Source organism: Oncorhynchus mykiss, chromosome 1 (assembly GCF_057628025.1).
Source record: "Oncorhynchus mykiss isolate SJ-2025 chromosome 1, ASM5762802v1, whole genome shotgun sequence".
Taxonomy (NCBI): domain Eukaryota; kingdom Metazoa; phylum Chordata; class Actinopteri; order Salmoniformes; family Salmonidae; genus Oncorhynchus; species Oncorhynchus mykiss.
This window is the reverse complement of record NC_143022.1, coordinates 57,463,497-57,486,655: the sequence shown is the minus strand read 5'-3', so window position 1 is coordinate 57,486,655 and position 23,159 is coordinate 57,463,497.

The window sequence follows — 23,159 nt, the reverse complement described above, 5'->3', positions numbered from 1 at the left end:
ATCATCTTTGAAATGCAAGAGAAAGGCCTAAATGTACTATTCCAGGTTATGCTCAGTTTAGATTTTGGCCACCAGATGGAAGCAGTGTATGTGCAAAGTTTTAGACTGATTCAATGAACCATTGCATTTCTGTTCAAAATGGTGTATCAAGACTGCCCAAATGTGCCTAATTGGTTTATTAATACATTTTCAAGTTCATAACTGTGCACACTCCTCAAACAATAGCTTGGTATTATTTCACTGTAATAGCTACTGGAAATTGGACTGTGTAGTTAGATTAACCAGAATTTAAGCTTTCTGACCATATTAGATATGTCTATGTCCTGCGAAATGCCTTCTTACTTACAACCTCTGTGGGGGGGACACCGGTCCCGTTGAGGTTTTAATACCACTGTGCTGACATTCTCTGGGATACATTTACAGGTTAATGAAGAACACACATTTAGCTATCAACAGTTCTCTAACCTCAATTGAGTCAGCCAGCTGGTTAATCATCAATAAATAGTTTGTTTTTCCTATTTATTTACTTGAGGACCAGTAACACAGTTTGCCATTGCAGGCTCCAACCATTCCTTAGCTGGCAGAAACAGAGGAAAAGCAGCTGGTCCCATTAACTTCCCACTCAGTCAACAGGATAGACAGGAATTGATACACACAGAGAGAGAGAGAGAGGACCCAGCATTAAGTATTCACATGTTTATCTACTCTCAGAGGATTCTCTTACGCCCACTCACACTTGGCTGCTGCCTTTTCTATTTCCCCCTCTCTCTTCCTCCATTTATCTCCCACTCTCTCTCCCTCCTCCACTCCCCCTATGTGCCCCTCTCCATCACCCTTACCCTCCCTCCCCCCTCCCCCACTCCTAGTTATTACCTGTTAGTGAGTGAGTGTACGGTACTTGTCTTTTCCCAGCAATAACAACAGTGGTCTTCTCTACTCTGGGCAGTAGCAGGTTCAGTAGGAGTGATGTGATCACAGTAACAGCAGAGAGAGAGAGAGTGTGTTGCGGGTCCAGTTCTGACATTATGTGTATGCCTAGCTGAGGTGACCCCGAATCCCAAGTTTCGGCTCGATAGGTCATTTGGAGCCCAAACAGCGACCTGAATTGATGCTGAAAATTCAAATTTTGCTACGGGTTCCTTGAATGAGCTATCGGACAGAAACATTAGGGTCTGTCTCTATGGGCCGAGGTGGTTTCAATGCACCTAGTCCTGCAACCCTGGGACTTTTCTAAATGTTGTAATTTTCGTGATGGTCAAAATGAATTGAAGTTATTGAAAATGTACGAAGCTGTTTCTCGGTCTGAGAACCTTCTAGAGCCACATAACTCACCATCGACTTGAGCTCTAGAACAGGTTTCTAAAGTTGCAGAGCTCTAGGTCTGACGGTTCTTTGATAGTTCGAACAAAGGTAACTGTTGCAGGCTCTATGTGTCTGTAAGCCCCACACTGTCACTCCGTCTTTGCTGTGTTTGTGTGAGCTTTTCTTGGAAATCTGATGGGAGAAATGACTGATTTACAGTTCATAAGTGTTATTACCTAGTCACACATATGAAGTTTTGGAAAGATGTAACTTTTTTAACCTTTCGAAACAGACACTGTGACCCCAATTAAAGGCACTTCCGGTTGGCACAGGAAGCTTAAAGTAAATATCAAATAGTCTTTTACAGAATCCTGAGTTTTAAGTCTTTACGTTAAGAACTGACTGATTTACACTGGGTTGAATGCACTATTTCTCACAAACTGCAGGTTGGGTATGGCAAAACACTTTTAGGGGGATTTTAACCACTTCCGGTTGCCCCAGGAAGCTTAGAATCGACAAAGGTAGACCTCATCGTGGCCTGATGTATTGTCATCGAAGACAGGTCATTCATAACCCACATAGGCTTCAGATTGAATTTAGGGGAGCAGGCAATGTATTCCATTGGGGAGAGATGTCATTGTAATCTGTGAGATGAAAAAACCCTGTTTTCACTGTTAAGGGTTAATGCCACATGGTCAAGCATAGGCTTGCACAAATCGGGAGGACATCTGGAACGTTCCTGAGGTCGAATTGTGCTTCTAACCCTAATGGTTCCAAAAGCACTTGAAATTTAGTTCCAGGCTTCATTATGGGCCTACATTTTTTCATGGTCGGCTCTCTCTGGGGTAGGCTCTTACACAATTTTGAGTTTTATGTCTTTACGTTAAGAACTGACATATTTACAGAGGGTTGAATGATTGAGTGTTATTTCAGAAAAGCACAGAAAATCACAGAAATCACGTAGAGTTCCGAAACCCACCTTAACGGATTCGTCTGAACATGCCGCAACTGGATCTGTAACCTTTTTGAATATTTTTTTTTTCTTTGAGTATCACCAATTGTACATTGTACGATTTCTCTTAAATTACGATAGATAAATGTCTGTTTTTTTTCCTGACACCGTAGGTTCATGTACTTTGACGTGAAGCAGTCAAATTAGTGCTCTATTTTCGTTTTTGACGTGAAGCGGTCAAATTAGTGCTCTATTTATCCCAGAAAAATGGCCTTAACTCAAAAAGCGCTGAGGCCTCGATGCCATTTTGTTCGGGGCTAACTGCCCATTATGCCAAACCTATGCTCACCAAGTTTCGTCTTCGAAGTCTTTTCCGTTTAGAGGAAAGGGCCATGTCGTGATTGGTGATGTTTTGTGCATTTGCAATAAGATTCCATTTCGCCATCTGCTGGAATTTACCGGGACAGCGAAAAAATTACCAAAATTTGAAAGATTTATAAAACGGAAACCGAATGTCCGAGAGACTTCGTTCGATGACTTCCAGGAAGAACTCGCCCCGGTGCACGGCCCGCTGCCATTGGCGAATTTTACAAACATTCGCAGACATCTAGTAAGGGACCGTACATTTGCAATATGGAGTTTCTCATCAGTCATACAGCAAATGCCGAAAAGTGCCCTTCAGGTATGAAAGAGCCTTCCCCAAACTGTTGACTCAAAGTTGTAAGCACAGAATCGTCTAGAATGTCATTGTATGCTGTTGCGTTGATTTCCCTTCATTGGAACTAAGCGGCTTAGCCTGAACAAAGAAAAACTGCCCCAGATCATTATTCACCCTCCACCAAACTTTACAGTTGGCACTATGCATTGGGGCAGGTAGCTTTCTCCTGGCATCCACCAATCCCAGATTTGACCATTGTGATTTCCAGATTGTGAAGCATGATTCATCACTCCAGAAAACGCATTTCCACCGCTCCAGAATCCAATGGCGGCGAGCCATTCCAGCCAACACCTGGCATTGTGCATGGTGATCTTAGGGTTGTTTGCAGCTGCTCTACCATGGAAACCCATTTTATGAAGCTCTCGACAAACAATTATTGTGCTGTCATTGCTTCCAGAGGTAGTTTGGTTGTAACACTCGGTAGTGAGTGTTACAACTGAGACAGACGATTTTTACGCGCTATGCATTTCAGCATTCGGTAGTCTCATTCTGTGAGCTTGTGTGGCCTACCACTTCATAGCTGAGCCATTGTTGACCCTAGACATTTCCGTTTCACAATCAGCATTTACAGTTGACAAGGGGTAGCTCTAGCAGGGCAGAAATTGTACGAACTGACTTCCTGGAAAGGTGGCATCCTATGATGGTGCCATGTCGAAAGTCACTGAGTTCTTCAGTACTGGCCATTCTAACGCCAATGTTTGTCTATGGAGAAAAACCTGGCTGTGTGCTCAATTGTATACACCTGTACGCAATGGGTGTGGCTGAAATATGCAAAGGAGCTGAGTGGAAGACAGCCTTTAATACAGCAAATGGACATTATGAGTACCAGGTCATGCCGTTTGGACTCACCAACACCCCTGCTGTTTTTCAGGCTCTGGTAAACGATGTACTCCGGGACATGTTAAACCGTTTTGTGTTCGTTTACCTTGACGACATTCTTTTTTTTCCGGGTCTGCCCAAGAACACGTTCTTCATGTCAGACAAGTCCTTCAGCGTCTCCTGGAGAACCAATTATTTGTGAAGCCCGAGAAATGTGAGTTTCACCGCTCAACAATCTCTTTTCTGGGATACGTCATCGCTGATGGAACGTCCAAATGGATCAGGAAAAAGTGAAAGCGGTGGTGGAGTGTTCTCAGCCTACATCCAGGGTGCAGTTGCAATGTTTTCTGGGGTTCACTAATTTCTACCGCCGTTTCATTTGGGGTTACAGCACTCTGGCGGCCCACCTCTCGGCACTCATCTCTCCCAAAGTACCGTTCACATTGTCTCCAGCGGTTGACAAAGCCTTTGTGCACCTGAAACTTTGGTTCTCCACATCACCCATCCTCGTCCATCCGGATCCATCTTGTCAATTTGTGGTAAAGGTTGATGCTTCTGATGTTGGAGGGGGGACATCCTGTCCCAGTGATCTGCACAGGACCAGAAGCTCCATCCTTGTGCCTTCCTGTCTCATCGTCTCAGTAGTTTGGTTGTAACAGAGAGGACCTATGACGTTGGCAACATAATTCCTGGCTGTCAAGTTGGCGCTGGAGGAGTGGAGACATTGGCTGGAAGGAGCAGAAAAAAATGTATATATGAATATCTCCGTTCAGTCAAGCGCCTTAACTCCAGGCAGGCCCGGTGGGCTTTATTGTTCACCAGATTCAACTTCACCATTTCCTACCACGCAGGGTCCAAAAATGTGAAGCCGGATGCCCTCTCCCACATATACAGTTCCTCTGCCACACCCTCGGTCTCCAAAACCATTCTCCCTACCTCATGCCTCATTCCTTGCTGCTTCAGTGGATTCGGGTATTCGCAAGGCCCAACGTTCCCAGCCTGAACCTGAAAGGGGCCTGGTTAACAGGTTATTTGTTCCTAACCCAGTCCGGTCCTGGAATGGGCTCATTCCTCAAGGCTGACCTGTCATCCAGGTTCCTGTCATACCCTAGCCTTCACCTGACAACCTTTCTGGTGACCCACAATGGTTCCTGACGTCTCTGCCTTCGTAACCGTGTGCACAGTGTGTGCTCAGAACATGACTCCACGGCAAGTTCTTTCTGGTCTTCTTCAGCCACTACCTGTCCCTGGTCCCCTATCTCTCTGGATTTTGTCACTGGGCTGCCTCCATCTGATGGCAACACTTTCATTCTGACGGTAGTCAACCGGTTCTCCAAGGCTGCCCATTTCACCCCTCTCCCCAAACTACCCTCTGCCAAGGAGATGGCCCAGCTTATGGGGACTGCACGTCTTCCGGATCCATGGACTCCCGGTGGACATGGTCTCTGCACCCTTATTGGATCATCGGCCAGCCTGTCCTACAGATTTCATCCCCAATCCAACGACCAGTTGGAGCGAGCCATCCAAGACCTAGAAACCACCCTGAGATACCTGGTCTCAACCAGCCCCACTACCTGGAGCCGACAACTGGTCTGGGTGGAGTATGCCCGGAACACCTTTCCCTGTTCGGCCAAAGGACTCTCTCCTTTTGAGTGCTTTGGGGTATCAACCTCCACTCTTCCCGGAACAAGAGCAGGAGGTCAGTGTACTCTAGGCCTAGATGTTTTTCCGCCGCTGACGACATACCTGGAGAAGAGCTCGGGTGGCAATTCTCAAGACCAACTCCAGGTATCGTCAACAAGCGGACCGTCGTCGGACCTCAGCTTCCTGCTACCACAGTGGGCAGAGGGTATGGCTTTCCACTCGGGACCTGACCCTTCAGGTGGAGTCCCGCAAACTGTCCCCCCGCTTCATTGGTCCTTTTCCCATATCTGGAGTCCTTAGTTCCACTGCTGTCCGTTTTGTGTTACCCCGTACCCTCCGCATTCACCTGCTAAAAGGTCCCTGCTAAAGACATCCTGGACCCTGGATCGCCAATTTTCCCTGCCAATTTCCTTTTGTCTGTCCACGACAATTATCTTGTCAACCCTTTTTGGATAAATATAAATCTAAGACTCCAACCATCTGCCTCCTGTGTCTTCATCTGGGTCTCACCTTGTGCCCTGATAATCGCAGCCCATGTATCTAGATACTTATCGTCTTGAAATGGAAATATACACATCCCTACCCAGCACACAATCTAATGGAAAGGTTGTGGGGTTCAGGGACACAGCCAGTGTTTTTTAAAATCATGAAAACAGAGGGCTCTGAGAGATGCTCGGCTGAGAGATGCTCGGCTGCTCTGGCTGCCTGGTGAACTTTGGAAGAGTTTAACAGGCCACATTCCATTATATTTACATAATACAATTGTTGAATTAAACATTAAATAAACAATTCCCAATATCTAAGATAGGCTGCAAAAATAAATGTATTTAGTAGGCTATACTCAAACTTTTACCAGCCGCACCGGTTTAAACTTGATATAGCCGGCGTATGGTCTAAAAGAACAAAAGCCTGAATTAACATCATAATTAAAGTATTCTGGGTCGGGGGCAGTATTCGGAAGTTTGGATGACTGAGGTGCCCAAAGTAAACTGCCTGTTACTCAGGCCCAGACGCTGGGCTATGCATATAATTGATAGTATTGGATAGAAAACATTCTAATGTTTCTAAAACTGTTAAAATAATGTCTGTGAGTATAACAGAACTGAAACCTGAGGAGAATCCATCCGGAATTTAGTTTTTTGATATCACCACTCATTATAACGCTGTCTATGGGAATATAAAAGGAATACTTCCCAGATTGCAGTTCATATGGCTCCAGGAGATGTCAATAGTCTTTAGAAAGAGTTTCAGGCTTGTTTTTTGAAAAATTAGCTAGAATTTGTAGTTTTTCTAGGTGGCTCCCTTTTTGGCTGTAGTATTGTGGCACACTTCATTATTTATCTCCGGTAATGAACATGCTATTCTCCGTCTTAAATTGTATTGTTCATTTACATATTAGGGTACCTAAAGTAGAATTGTTTGGACGAAGTTTATTGTTAACTTTCGGGATTCATTTGTCTGCATTTTGAACGACGGAAACCGGTGGATTACTGAGTCAAGCGCGCCAACTAAACATACTTTTTTGGGATATAAAGAAGGACTTTATCGAACAAAAGGACCATTTGTGATGTAGCTGGAACCCTTTGGATTGCAAACAGAGGAAGATCTTCAAAAGTAAGTGATTTATTTTATAGCTATTTCTGACTTTTGTGACGCCTCTGCTTGGTTGGAAAAGGTATGTAATGCTTTTGTACGCGGGGCACTGTCCTCAGATAATCGCATGGTGTGCTTTTGCCGTAAAGCCTTCTGAAATCTGACAAAGCGGCTGGATTAACAAGAAGTTAAGCTTTTAAATGATGTAGGACACTTGTATGTTCATGAATGTTTAATATTACGAATATTGTATTTTGAATTTCGCGCTCTGCAATTTCACCGGATGTTGGCGAGGTGGGACGCTAGCGCCTGGGCCTGAGTAACAGGCATTTTACTTTGTGCACGCCAGCTCCGAAGAGGCTAGCCAGGGAAAGTAGCCTACACTTATCAACATATTCTCACATGGGGGGATGTAACAAGTTTCAGCACCACACAAATAAGGGACTGTGTGCATGGCTGGTAGCCTATACGGTGCCTTCAGAAAGTATTCATACCCCTTGACTTTTTGTTATAGCCACATTTTGTTATAGCCTGAATTCAAACTGGATTAAATACAATAAAAATCTCAACCATTTACACACAATACCTCATATTGACAAAGTGAAGTCATGTCTTTTTACATTTTTGCAAATGTATTGAAAATTAAATACACATGTGTTGGTCCCATGTTTCATGAGCTGAAATAGAAGATCCCAGAAATGTTCCATATGCACAAAAACCTTATTTTTCTCAAATGTTGTGCAACAATTTGTTTACATCCCTGTTAGTGAGCATATCTCCTTTGCCAAGATAATTCATCCACCTGGAATGTGTGGCTCATCAAGAAGTTGATTGAACAGCATGATCATTACACAGGTGCACCTTGTGCTGAGGAGTATTTCTGTCTGTAATAAAGCCATTTTGTGATAAAACAAATTCTGATTGGCTGGGCGTGGCTCCCCAATGGGTGGGCCTATGACCTTCCAGGCCCACCTATGGCTGGGCCCCTTCCCAGTCTAATCCATAAATGAGGGCCTAATGAATTTATTGACTGATTTCCTTCTATGAACTGTACCTCAGTAAAATATTTGAAATTTTTGCATGTTGCATAATACAGTGCCTTGCGAAAGTATTCGGCCCCCTTGAACTTTGCGACCTTTTGCCACATTTCAGGATTCAAACATAAAGATATAAAACTGTATTTTTTTGTGGAGAATCAACAACAAGTGGGACACAATCATGAAGTGGAACGACATTTATTGGATATTTCAAACTTTTTTAACAAATCAAAAACTGAAAAATTGGGCGTGCAAAATTATTCAGCCCCTTTACTTTCAGTGCAGCAAACTCTCTCCAGAAGTTCAGTGAGGATCTCTGAATGATCCAATGTTGACCTAAATGACTAATGATGATAAATACAATCCACCTGTGTGTAATCAAGTCTCCGTATAAATGCACCTGCACTGTGATAGTCTCAGAGGTCCGTCAAAAGCGCAGAGAGCATCATGAAGAACAAGGAACACACCAGGCAGGTCCGAGATACTGTTGTGAAGAAGTTTAAAGCCGGATTTGGATACAAAAAGATTTCCCAAGCTTTAAACATCCCAAGGAGCACTGTGCAAGCGATAATATTGAAATGGAAGGAGTATCAGACCACTGCAAATCTACCAAGACCTGGCCGTCCCTCTAAACTTTCAGCTCATACAAGGAGAAGACTGATCAGAGATGCAGCCAAGAGGCCCATGATCACTCTGGATGAACTGCAGAGATCTACAGCTGAGGTGGGAGACTCTGTCCATAGGACAACAATCAGTCGTATATTGCACAAATCTGGCCTTTATGGAAGAGTGGCAAGAAGAAAGCCATTTCTTAAAGATATCCATTAAAAGTGTCGTATAAAGTTTGCCACAAGCCACCTGGGAGACACACCAAACATGTGGAAGAAGGTGCTCTGGTCAGATGAAACCAAAATTGAACTTTTTGGCAACAATGCAAAACGTTATGTTTGGCGTAAAAGCAACACAGCTGAACACACCATCCCTACTGTCAAACATGGTGGTGGCAGCATCATGGTTTGGGCCTGCTTTTCTTCAGCAGGGACAGGGAAGATGGTTAAAATTGATGGGAAGATGGATGGAGCCAAATACAGGACCATTCTGGAAGAAAACCTGATGGAGTCTGCAAAAGACCTGAGACTGGGATGGAGATTTGTCTTCCAACAAGACAATGATCCAAAACATAAAGCAAAATCTACAATGGAATGGTTCAAAAATAAACATATCCAGGTGTTAGAATGGCCAAGTCAAAGTCCAGACCTGAATCCAATCGAGAATCTGTGGAAAGAACTGAAAACTGCTGTTCACAAATGCTCTCCATCCAACCTCACTGAGCTCGAGCTGTTTTGCAAGGAGGAATGGGAAAAAAATTCAGTCTCTCGATGTGCAAAACTGATAGAGGCATACCCCAAGCGACTTACAGCTGTAATCACAGCAAAAGGTGGCGCTACAAAGTATTAACTTAAGGGGGCTGAATAATTTTGCACGCCCAATTTTTCAGTTTTTGATTTGTTAAAAAAGTTTGAAATATCCAATAAATGTCGTTCCACTTCATGATTGTGTCCCACTTGTTGTTGATTCTTCACAAAAAAATACAGTTTTATATCTTTATGTTTGAAGCCTGAAATGTGGCAAAAGGTCGCAAAGTTCAAGGGGGCCGAATACTTTCGCAAGGCACTGTATTTTTGTTCAGTGTAGAAATGTCTCAATTACATAAGCATTCACACTCCTGAGTCAATACGTTGTAAAAGCACCTTTGGTGGCAATTACAGCTGTGAGTCTTTTTGGGTAAGTCTAAGAGCTTTGGACTGTGCAATATTTGCACATCATTTTATTTATTCATTAATTAACCTCTTGCCATAGATTTTCAAGCCAAAATGTAACTAGGCCACTCAGGAACATTCAATGTCATCTTGGTAAGCAACTCCAGTGTAGATTTGGCATTCTGTTTTCGTTTTTTGTCCTGCTGAAAGGTAAACTCATCTCCCAGTGTCTATTGGAAAGCAAACGTTTTCCTCTAAAATACTCCCTAGTCCTTGCCGATGACAAGCATACCCATAACATGATGCAGCCACCACCATGCTTGAAAATATGAAGAATGGTACTCAGTGACGTGTTTTGTTGGATTTGCCCCAAACATAAAGCTTTGTATTCAGGACAAAAAGTACATTTCTTTGCCACATTTTTTGCAGTATTACTTAAGTTCCTTGTTGCAAATAGGATGCATGTTATTGAATATTTTATTCTGCACAGGCTTCCTTCCTTTCACTCTGTCATTTAGGTTAGTATTGTGGAGTAATTACTATACTGTTAATCAATTTTTTTTAAATATTACAACCATTCAATTCTGTAACTGTTTTAAAATCACCATTGGTCTCATGGGGAAATCTTCCTCTCCGGCAACTGAGTTAGGAAGTACGCCTTTGTAGTTACTGGGTGTATTCATACGCCATCCAAAGTGTAACTAATAACTTCAACATGCTCAAAGGGATATTCAGTGGCAGTTTTATGTTAACACATCTACCAATCAGTGTCCTTCTTTGCAAGGCATTGAAAAACCTCCCTGGTCTTTGTAGTTGAATCTGTGCATGAAATTCACGACTCGATTGAAGGACCTGTGTGTGTGGGGTACAGAGATGGGGTAGTCATTTAAAACCTCTTTGGGATAGGTGGGATGCTAGTCCACCTCGTTTAAAAGCTTAACTCTTTGTTAATCCAGCCGCATTGTCAGATTTCAAAAAGGCTTTACGGCAAAAGCATACCATACAATTATCTTACGACAGCTTCCCTCTTACAAAAACATTAAAACATTTTCCAAACCAACAGAGGCGTCACAAAAGTCAGAAATAGCGATAAAATAAATCAGTTACCTTTGAAGATCTTCCTCTGTTTGTAATCCCAAGGGTCCCAGCTACACAACAAATGGTCTTTTTGCTCGATAAAGTCCTTTTTCATATCCAAAAAAAGTCAGTTTAGTTGGCGCGTTTGATTCAGTAATCCTCCCGTTCCACTCGTTCAACATGCAGACAAAGCCATCCCAAAAGTTACCAATAAACTTCGTCCAAACAAGTCAAACAACGTTTCTAATCAATCCTCACGTACCCTAATATGTAAATACACAATACAATTTAAAACGGAACGTAGTATGTACAATACCGGAGATAAATAACGAAGTGCGCGCCCTCAAGACTACAGTCCAAATGAGAGTCACCTGGAAAAATCAAATTTTTCAAAAAACAAGCCTGAAACCCTTTCTAAAGACTGTTGACATCTTGTGGAAGCCATAGGAACTGCAATCTGAGAGGATTTCCTTTGAATTTCCCATAGACAACCATTTGAATGGGTGGTCACCTCAACAACAAAAAACATTCTGGATGGATTCTCCTCTGGTTTTCGCCTGTTATACACACAGACTTTATTTTAACAGTTTTAGAAACTTCAGAGTGTTTTCTATCAAAATCTAAAAAATGTATGCATATCCTAGCGTCTGGGCCTGAGTAACAGGCAGTTTTACTTTGGGCACGTAGGTCAGCCGAACTTCCGAATACTGCCCCCTATCCCAAAGAAGTTAAAAATGATGTTAACCACTATTATTGAACATGGAATGAGTCCATTCAACTTATTATGCAACTTGTTAAGCACATTTTTACTCCTGAGCTTATTTAGGCTTGCCATAACAAGGGGGTTGAAAATGTATTGATTCAAGACATTTTAGGTTTACAATTTTTGTCTGCCTCAACATCTTGATTTTTAAAAATTCCGACCCGCAATATAATTGTTCTGAACCGTGAGCCGACCTCTCAGGTTGAAAGAATGTTTTCATTCCACCCACCAGCTGATTTTTTATGTGGATCACTGCGGGGAACCGCGGAAATCCGACCCGATGCAGGACTGTCGTCCACGGACATTGCAACAGGCTAACAGCACCGATTCATCTGATGATGAATGGTTCTGTTCATGGGTAGAGCTGTAAGTCAGCTGGTGTTCTGGGAGAAAATGTAGAAGTTATTTGGGGCGACAGGTAGCCTAGTGGTTAGAGCAGTGGGCCAGTAACCGAAAGGTTGCTAGATTGAATCCCTGAGCTGACAAGGTAAAAATCTGTCATTCTGTCCCTGAACAAGGCAGTTAACCCACTGTTCCTCGGCCGTCATTGTAAATAATAATTTGCTCTTAACTGACTTGCCTTTAAAAAAAATACTAAAATAATTGATATGAGACATTAATACAGTGGCTTGCGAAAGTATTCGTCCCCCTTGAACTTTGCGACCTTTTGCCACATTTCAGGCTTCAAACATAAAGATATAAAACTGTATTTTTTTGTGAAGAATCAACAACAAGTGGGACACAATCATGAAGTGGAACGACATTTATTGGATATTTCAAACTTTTTTAACAAATCAAAAACTGAAAAATTGGGCGTGCAAAATTATTCAGCCCCCTTAAGTTAATACTTTGTAGCGCCACCTTTTGCTGCGATTACAGCTGTAAGTCGCTTGGGGTATGTCTCTATCAGTTTTGCACATCGAGAGACTGACATTTTTTCCCATTCCTCCTTGCAAAACAGCTCGAGCTCAGTGAGGTTGGATGGAGAGCATTTGTGAACAGCAGTTTTCAGTTCTTTCCACAGATTCTCGATTGGATTCAGGTCTGGACTTTGACTTGGCCATTCTAACACCTGGATATGTTTAATTGATCATAGGCCATTGGACATAAACATTACACAACAAATAAACATCACACCAACGTGAATCCAAAAATGTCTTATGCGGCTTCATAAATTATGTAGGATGCCAGAGAGACATGTATTGTTTAGTGTTGTGTTGTGTAGTGGCTTTGCTGGCGTGCATCCCCCATCTTTTGCCCCACCAAGACTTACATGCTAAAATCGCCACTCAAGGACATTCAGAGACTTGTCCCGAAGCCACTCCTGCATTGTCTTGGCTGTGTGCTTAGGGTCATTGTCCTGTTGCAATGTGAAACTTTTCCCCAGTCTGAGGTCCTGAGCACTCTGGAACAGGTTTTCATCAAGCATCTCTCTGTACTTTGCTCCGTTCATCTTTCCCTCGATCCTGACTGGTCTCCATGTCTCTGCCGCTGAAAAACATCCCCACCTCATGATTCTGCCACCACCATGCTTCACCATAGGGAGGGTGCCAGGTTTTCTCCAGATGTGATGCTTGGCATTCAGGCCAAAGAGTTCAATCTTGGTTTCATCAGACCAGAAAATCTTGTTTCTCATGGTCTGCGAGTCCTTTAGGTGCCTTTTGATAAAGTTCAAGAGTGCTGTCACCTCCCTGACCAAGGTCCTTCTCCCCAGATTGCTAATTTTCGCAGGGCAGACAGCTCTAGGAAGAGTCTTGGTGGTTCTTCCATTTAGGAATGATGGAGGCCTCTGTGTTCTTGGGGACCTTCAATGCTGCAGAATTATTTCGGTACCCTTCCCCAGATTTGTGCCTCGACACAATCCTATTCTTCGTTGTCATGGCTTAGTTTTAGCTCTGACATGCATTGTCAACTGTGGGACCTTATATAGACAGGTGTGTGCCTTTCCAAATCATGTCCAATCAATTGAATTTACCACAAGTGGACTCCAATCAAGTTGTAGAAACATCTCAAGGATGATCAATGGAAACAGGACACACCTGAGCTCACACCTTTGCTTTGTCATTATGGGCTATTGACAAATGAGTAAAACATTTTTTAGACATTTTAGAATAAGTCTGTAATTTAATTTAACAAAATGTGGAAAAAGTCAAGGGGTCTTAATTGTTTCCGAATACACCGTATCTTGATTTAATAATAATGTTTTCTCTAACTAAGCTTTGTTGTACATTTAAAGGCCCTTTTTGTTATAAATTCAACCAGAACCATGCATGCATAGTGCACATTCACTAATAATGATTAACTTATTATAGCAGGTCTCAAACAAATCTCTCAAGCACAAGCTCACATGCTAGGAATAGCCAGCTTATATTTAAATTTGAGCCAACTTGGATCTATTTGCTAGCTAACTGGATCTATTTGCAAGCTAACTGGATCTATTTTCTAGCTTCTGTCCGTCTCCAACTGTTTGAACAGCATGCTCATCTGTCCACTTAGTTCAGATGTTGAAATCACTTGACCTACCTTATTTCTCAGAATGAGAACGAGATGCCAGTTCAGTTTATTGTAACAGCAATGCGACAAACTGAGCATTCATTTTCCAGAATCAAATATTCAGAAGTCCTATTTGAGTAGTGGCTGCTCTGCACCCAATTTGAGAAGTTGTGACATAAGGGTATGTTTAGAAAGGTTTACTGCTCCTATTACAGTACAATAATGTCTCAATGTCTTTCCATGTCCATATGATTGATTCTGTTGGACCAAACCTCAAATGCAAATAGTGGGTTAGAGATCTCTCATCTTTTTTGTTGTGATTGGCAGGGGGAGGGGCTTGGTGTGTGTGAGTAAATGGGAAGGAGCACACTGCACAGAATGGAATGGAGATGAGACCAAAATGACAACATGAGAACAAGTGGAAATAAACTCCTAAATAAAAATACGTTAAAAAAAAAGTGATACTTTGTCACTTGTACTCCCTCTCCGGCCTCTAGTTCACCAGGCTGCTCGTGATGGCGCACACCTGTCACCATTGTTACGCGCACCTGCACGTCATCACTCAACTGGACTCCATCACCTCCCTGATTACTCTTCCCTATTTATGTCACTCCCTTTGGTTCCTTCCCCAGGCGTTGTTTCTGTTTCAGTTCCATGTCTGTGCATTGTTATTGTTTCTTTTTTTGTATTATGTTATGTTTATTTATTAAAACTCTCACTCCTTGAACTTGCTTCTCGACTCTCAGCGCAAATCGTTACACACTTGCAATACAGGCATTTGGAATTTTACGCTAAAACATATACTCAAATGAATCCAATGAATTCGATATATCGGCCAGCCCTACTTCAGATTTACTCATAGGCGGAAATCCCAGGGGGGGGCACGACCTCCCCATCCTGGGAAAATTTTGATTTGTCCCCCCCAATATATGTAAACATAACTATGTAATTTCAATAATATTAATAATACACACTTGTCCTGATTATAGATTAGAGGCAACACGGATTACATTTATGATTATTTATGTTAAAAACATCCTAAAGATTAAGAGTCTATAATCAGTATAGAATCAATAGCGCGTTTTTAAATTTCAAAAGATTGCGACCCCCCGCCCTTTGACTCACAATGGTTTGATCCACTGCCAGTTCCTTAGCTGGCAAGGTAACAGAGGGTTCGTATCTACTGTCTGAAAGACACTCAATGCACGTAACTGACGTGAGGTTAATCCAGTCAATCACGCCATAGCAATGTTTTTTTTTATGTTGGCAGTGTTCACACACACTAGCTGAATTTGCAGAGCTAGCGCACAAACTAAAGCAAACATTAACAATCAAGCTAGCTAGTACCTATTCCATTTATGTGTCGTCGTCAAAGATGGAATCTTTTCTATCGTCAGTTTATTCCAAGATCAGCATGCAGCTGTAGTGCTTCAAAGTCCCTGTGATCTTCTACCATTGTCTTAAATATATTTAATGGTCTCGTTGCAAAAGCTAAAGTGTTGCTAGGGAACTTTTTTTATTTTATTTTATTTCACCTTTATTTAACCAGGTAGCAAAGATTGTAGCAAACACCACAGAAACGGAATTGGTGCTTGCTAGCTTTGCAAATTCAGCTATTGTTGGAAGCCAGCCAATATGAAACAAACTATATTACAATTACAAAAGGTTGCAACATATGTTGTGTGAATGGTGAACTCATACAGCTGTCAACTCTTTTCACTGCAATCCGTTTGCTACCTACCTTTTTAGATCGAAACCCATATAGATTGATAGAAGATAAGATGATAGAAGCCCATCTCCTTACTGTAAATAACCTACACACTTGTGTGTGTGTGTGTGTGTGTGCAGCCAGCCAGCTAGCCAGCCAACCAGCCAGCCAGGTAGAAAAATGGCAGAAAAAGAAAAAAAGACAGACATCCATGTATTTTTCAGTACACCAAAACACAAAGTAAGAATAGTAGCAGAATATCTCAAAGACTAGTTGATAAAATGTTCATAAGAAAGAAGAGAAATGCTAATGTAAATGTTTCACAATGATGTCATTAGGCAGAGCAGGCAACAGATGGCACACAGACAGCAGAACAGATATGCAGGGAAAGACTGGCAGAGACAGGGAGTCTCAGGTAAGTTTGTTGAGTCTTTGTTTGGCAAAATTATGAAAGGTTCTCAATTTTGTTGACTTGTAAAATAGGGACATAATTGGAAAATGCCATGGATACCCCCACTCTCAACTTAAACTGGTGACTGAACTAAGATTTGTTTAAGGCAATGGTATTGCTGTTGTGATTAATTGTGTAGTTTTGGGTACCGGTAGTTAGGAGTACGGCAAATTTATATTCTAGGAGACAGACTGTGAGTCAGTGAGGGTGGTGAAAGGGAAAGAGCCAGGGAGAGAGACTTCAGAGGACAGTGTCACAGCCACGGCAGGACCAGGTGTCAACCTTGTTGCCAGCAGCACCAGTATAGGAGACAGTGGCACAGCATTGTCCAGTTACCTCAGTGATGGCACAAAACCATATCAGCCACACCCACAATTTATAGAAGCCAAACTCTTGCCAACAGAGTGTTGATGGTTTTGCGATTTCCCCTGGCTACAATATAATCCATCAATAAAAGGGTGTTGTGTTTTCACTGTAGCCAAGGGTTTTCAAGCCAGCCATCTTTTGGCCAAAGAGCAGATGCTGCCTTCATTAGTGCAGGATTTAGGAACTGGAGAAAAGCCATTGAACAATTCCCAGCACATCAAAACAGCCAAACCCACCGCCACATTGTAACTGTAACAGCACACCAGCTAAATCCAATCAGTGCCCAGATATCCAGCGCGTGGGGTAAACAGCAGGAGGACACAAGGAATTGCTTGATGAAAATTGTTAGTGCGGTGCGGCAGGGACAAGCCTTTAGAGGCCACACGGATGTCAGTTGGAATTTATACCAGCTTTTGAAACTTAGGGCAGAAGAGGATGATCCCATTTTACTGAAATGGTTAACAGAGCATACCACAATGTAAACAGGCCCCAAAGCACAAAATAAAATTCAGCATTGCAGCTGAGATTCGGTCTCTTCCGATTGTACAATTTTCAGTAATTGTTGATGGTACTCAAGATGTCTCTGGTGCTGAACAGGAGAGTGCTGTCTGCGTTATGTTGACCATGACCTTGTACCACACGAGGAGTTTATTGGGTTATACAGGGTGTCAGAGACAACAAGCGAGGGCATTGCGAAAGTGGAAACTAATGTGTTGTTGAGGCTCAATTTGCCCATGTCTGACTTACGTGGGCAGAGTTACCATCGTTACCAGTGCCTCAAACATGGCAGGAAAATACTCAGGTGCACAGGCAATTGTGAGGAGGCAGCAGCCATTAAATCTGATTACACAGGCTGGCTGCTCAGCCTCCCATTGATCCGGGATTTCCTTTCTTGGGTGCATCAGTTAGGTGTCCTCTATGACCAGTCAGGAAAGTTTAAGAGCATGTTTGAATCAATTGCCACGTCCAAAGATACAAATCTGCCCACCCTGAAACTCCTATGTCCAACAAGGTGGACTGTGCGGAATACTGCTATTAGAGCTGTGCTAGGGCAGTATGAGCGGGTACTAAGCAGCCAGCCAGCCTAGAGGAGATGGCAAAACTGCATCCAAGACAGCTTCAACTGCCAGTGGCTTATTCGAGCACTTCAGCAAACGCAAGACTGTGTTGGACCTCACACTTGTCTCAGCTCTTCTTGGCGAGCTTGAATGTTTAACCTGTTTGGGATAGGGGGCAGCATTTTCACGTTTGGATGAAAAGCGTGCCCAGAGTAAACTGACTGCTACTCAGTCCCAGTTGCTAATATATGCATATTATTCGTATATTTGGATAGAAAACACTCTGAAGTTTCTAAAACTGTTTGAATGATGTCTGTGTGTTTTGTAGTTTTTCAACTCTTGGCCTATCAAATACACATATGGGGTCATATTGCACTTCCTAATGCTTCCACTAAATGTCAACAGTCTTTAGAACCTTTTTTGATGCTTCTACTATGAAGAGAGGATTGAGTAAGGTCTCTCCCAGAGTGCCATGTGCTGACCATGCTAGTTCACGTGAGCGTTAGCTTAAGTTCCATTGCATTTCTGAAGACAAAGGAACTCTCCGGTACGAACATTATTGAAGATTTAAAGTTAAAAACATCCTAATGATTGATTCTATACTTCGGTTAACATGTTTCTACGGACTGTAACGGAACTTTTTGACTTTTCATCTGCTCCTAGTGATTGCGCGTCATGAATTTGGAATACTGGGCTAAACACTCTAACAAAAAGGAGGTATTTGGACATAAAGATGAACTTTATCGAACAAATCAAACATTTATTGTGGAAATGGGATTCCTGGGAGTGCATTCTGGTGAAGATCATCACAGGTAAGTGAATATTTATAATGCTATTTCTGACTTCTGTTGACTCCAACATTGCGGATATGTGCTTGGCTTGATTTGTTGTCTGAGCGCCGTACTCAGATTATTGCATGGGTTGCCTTTTCCGTAAAGTTTTTTTTAAATCTGACACAGTGGTTGCATTAAGGAGAAGTATATCTTTAATTCTGTGAACAACACTTGTATCTTTTATCAACGTTTATTATGAGTATTTCTGTAAAGTGATGTGGCTCTGTGCAAATTCACGGGATGTTTTGGAGACAAAGCCAAATGTTAACTGAGGTTTTTGGATGTAAATATGAACTTGATCGAACAAAACATACGTGTATTGTGTAACATGTTGTCCCGGGAGTGTCATCTGATGAAGAATATCAAAGGTTAGTGATTAATTTGATCTTTATTTCTGCTTTTTGTGACTCCTCTCTTTGGTTGGAAAATCGCTGTATGCTTTCTGTGACTAGTTGCTGACTTAACATAATGATATGTTCTGCTTTTGCCAAAAAGCCTTTTTGAAATCAGACACTGTGGTTTTGATTAACGAGAATTTTATCTTTAAAATGGTGTCTAATACTTATATGTTTGAGAAATTTGAATTATGCGATTTCTGTTGATTGAATTTGGCGCCCTGCAATTTCATTGGATGTTGGCTAGCGGAACCCCGTTCCCAGACAGGCTAAACATTTCACTGCAGAAGAAAACTCAGACTGTCTCTGGTATGCAGGCTGCAGTCGAGTTTGTGCGGTCATCTCTTAGTGGCAAGAGAAAGCTACCTTGCACTGTATGAGAAAGCAACAACATTGATTGACTCTAGTGAATCTATTGAATCCATTGAGACGCACTCAAGACGATTTGCTGGCACAGCAGTGGATCACTACAGGGCAGTGTTGGATGGTGTGGAGGTTCAGTTTGGCGACCGTTTTGACCAGGACAGTCTAAACGTCCTGCAAAAGTTGGAAAGAGCGCTTCTCACGGGGGAGTTGGATGAGTTTCTAGATCAGTACCCAGAGCTGAACATAGATTCTCTTTCAGTGCAGATCCCTCTCTTTCACAACAAATACCCCTGTAGCAGCAGTGGAGAGGCAGCAGAGGTCCTCAGGAGGCTTCCAGTGGTGCGTGAGTTGTTTGACCAAGTTGAGGTACTGATCAGAATTTTGTTTGTGGTGCCAGTGTCTTCATGTGAGGCTGAGAGGAGTTTCAGTGCACTCCGCAGGTTAAAGACTTGGCTACGGGCTAGCATCCCCTCCAAAGTTGATATCAGATTTTCACCCCTGGATTTACTCAAGAGGTATACAACACAGCGTAAGCATAGCATATATGCCTAGTGTTTACATTTTGTATTTATATTTTTTACGTACTCATTTGGGTTCTCAGTGCGAACCGAAGAGGACCCGTACTGAACAGTTGAAACATCACCAATTCCCAATATAGCATTCATTGTACATCGGCCCAACCTTGCACACCAGTGAGTACCAGAGCCAGATTTAGATGTAGAAGATCTTACTCTGACACTATCATGAGAAGAAGCAGAGCAGAGCAGGGCCTCTGAGTAGGCTGGGCTGCTGCAGGATAGGCTGCTCTACTTCCTCCAGGCCCCTAGGGCAGAGTAGAGAGATAGAGGGACAGAGGAACTGCCTATCATGGTCACGCTCAGACAGAGTGCTGACTGATCGAAAGTAATGATGGGCAGGGCAGTAACTGGGTCATCAAGAGTGTATGGATGCGTGTGACAGAGGGAGAGAGAGAGCGCAGTAATGCGCCCTTCGTATGTGAATCTACAGGTGTACTATTGTTCTCCTTCTCATTATATGATAAATTGCATCTGACACGCTCAATTAGGCTCTTCATTTGTTTCGTTTCATTGTTTGCAAACCAGGATCTTTTCAGCACTACATGAGCAAAATGTGCTGATCATGAATAATGTAGTGTGTTGTGGATCCTCAGGCGATGGCTCTGTATGGTCCTTCTCAGTAGCAGCATAGCAGCATTGAAGAAGCAGACTGCAGCTAAGGGGTGTGCATGCTCAGACATCAGCCTAGATCTGGCTAGATTGTCCTCAGCACATGCACAAACTTCCTTCATTCCAGAACATACCAAACAGCATTTCAGAATGCCCTGAGTTTATTTTCCCAAGATACTCTGCAGTAACAGTTATTTAGCATCAGCCTCATTTAATGAAGGAAGATATGATTAGTATAATATCACTACATAGACTATTACTATACTAACTAGAAGTCCATCACAGTGTCTTGGTGGTTCTTCCATTTAGGAATGATGGAGGCCTCTGTGTTCTTGGGGACCTTCAATGCTGCAAAATTATTTCGGTACCCTTCCCCAGATTTGTGCCTCGACACAATCCTGTTCTTCGTTGTCATGACTTAGTTTTAGCTCTGACATGCATTGTCTAGAGTAGGACTAGAAGTCCATCACAGTGTCCCACATCCACATCAATGTTGATAGTATTAATATCCTGTGAATCGACATGTAAATGATGCCAATCAATGTATGTAGCCTAACTCTACAACAAGAGAGAGGGGAGGGAGAGAGAGACATAGAGCGAGACAGACAGACAGAGATCAAGGTAGTAAGGGAGAAAGATAGAGACAGAGAGAACTGGGAAAACAAGGCCAGCTTGCTTTCTAGAGCAGAACAGACATCTAAGCCTGAAAGGTGGACTGTCTGGCTAGATTGAGTTTGATGTAAAGTCATTGTTCATGTGAGTTTACTCCTGTCAGGTCTCATATTTCACTCTCAACATCATCCTATTTTGCAGGGTCCTAGCATCCTACTTTTTGCTGTATTCCTGTGGCACATAGGACACACACAGACGTGCACGTGCACACACTGCTGGTTTTGCATTTGGAAGCCTATTGAGGCATCTGTCACAATGACATGTTGAAACAGTTGACTTATGTTGTTTTCTCCATCTAATCACAATGAAAAACAGAGGAGCAAGAAAGACCGTCTCCCCTGTCATAGCCACTACTGGGGGTGCTGTGCTGTGCTACAAGCTTTCTCTGCTCTGTCCAGTATAAAGCAAATACACAATTGTTGATTGGTTTGTATAAATAACAGCTCTTTTTTTAGTAATGCCTTAAACTGCTATAGTGTGTAGAGCATTCTACTTTTGCTAGTTTCTTCTGTCGGGCAATACTGATTTAGCATCCTAGAGAGTACTATGACAACCATAGTTTTACAGTTGACAGACTCTTCAAAACACAGTACATCAGAATAAGCCCCCCTCTTACAGCTGTTTCTGTCAGCTTCAGCCTCCAGTAGTATAACAGTATAAACAGCAGACAGAAATAGAGGTTTCAATAGCAATAACAGAGTAGGGCAGCACTATTAACACAGTTGGAGGGGGATGACAGCTGATAATTAGGACCGTCATTCGCCCAGCACAAGTGATCGATAGAGATAACAGAGGCTCCCAGTCCCAACCATTAGAAGGGTAAGCTTAGCTGTCAATCCAAAATAAAAATGACCATGTACATTTACATCATTGGCCCATTTCCTGGACACAAAATCAGCATGTTTTTTTTTTCCAGGACCAAGCTTCAAAAGCTTCGGAAACCGGCCCCAGATGTGTTGGATAGTACATCCACTCAAGCTGGAAAAATGTATTGTAACTTACCTGAATGGTCAGAGAAGGGCAGCACAACAAGCCAGGGTAAAGTGAAAGGTAGATGGAGAGAATTAGTGATTGCAATACATTTATCCAACACTGCCACCACCTGGTTGATTAACACAGGTACATTCCTACCACACTGCCTGAGTCTCAAAATACTAGTCTGTAGGACTTTAAACATGAGCTGCAGCAAACATCTGTAGCTAATAGTACTTAATTCACAAAGATAATGCTGCTTTGAATCCCTCTACTGGGTACAACTGACCATTACATTCAGTGTGTGTGCTGCAGACCCCAATGTACAGTAGTAGCATGTTAGCATGACATGGCTACACAGCACAACCTGATCTGGGAACAGGTTAAATGTACAACAGTCAGCTGTCAAGATCTATTCAAGTGGTCATTGTCATTTCACCACTTCTCAGTGCTCACATTCAGCTGAGTTACCTCTTCAAAATCAACAAATTACACTTAATTCAAGGAAAACTGTTTTTTATTTGAATACCCATTGGTTGATGCCTTAGCAAGTGTAAACGACAACAAACCACTGGCCACACCATATAGCATGGGAGCGTAATATTTAGTCCAAATATGATCCTAAATAAATCAGTCATAAAGAGAGACAGAGAGTCATCTGAGGGCAGCAGCTGGAGCTTGGAAACAGCCCTGCTTATGGGACAGCAGCCAGGCGCACACACAAAGAACACACACACACACACACACACAGACACAGTGACACACACACAGTCACACACTCACACACACAGTGACACAACACACTTTCTCAAATGAGATAACTGCCTCCACCTTTCTGCTCTCAGCTCAGTGCTCAGGAGCACTGTACTGTAATGCATTATGAAGAGATTATGAAGAGATGTGATTGTCACACTAATTACTGACAGAGCTCAGTGGAACTGAGTGGTGAACTTCATGCACGCAGGAGCACAAATGGGCACACGCACATACACA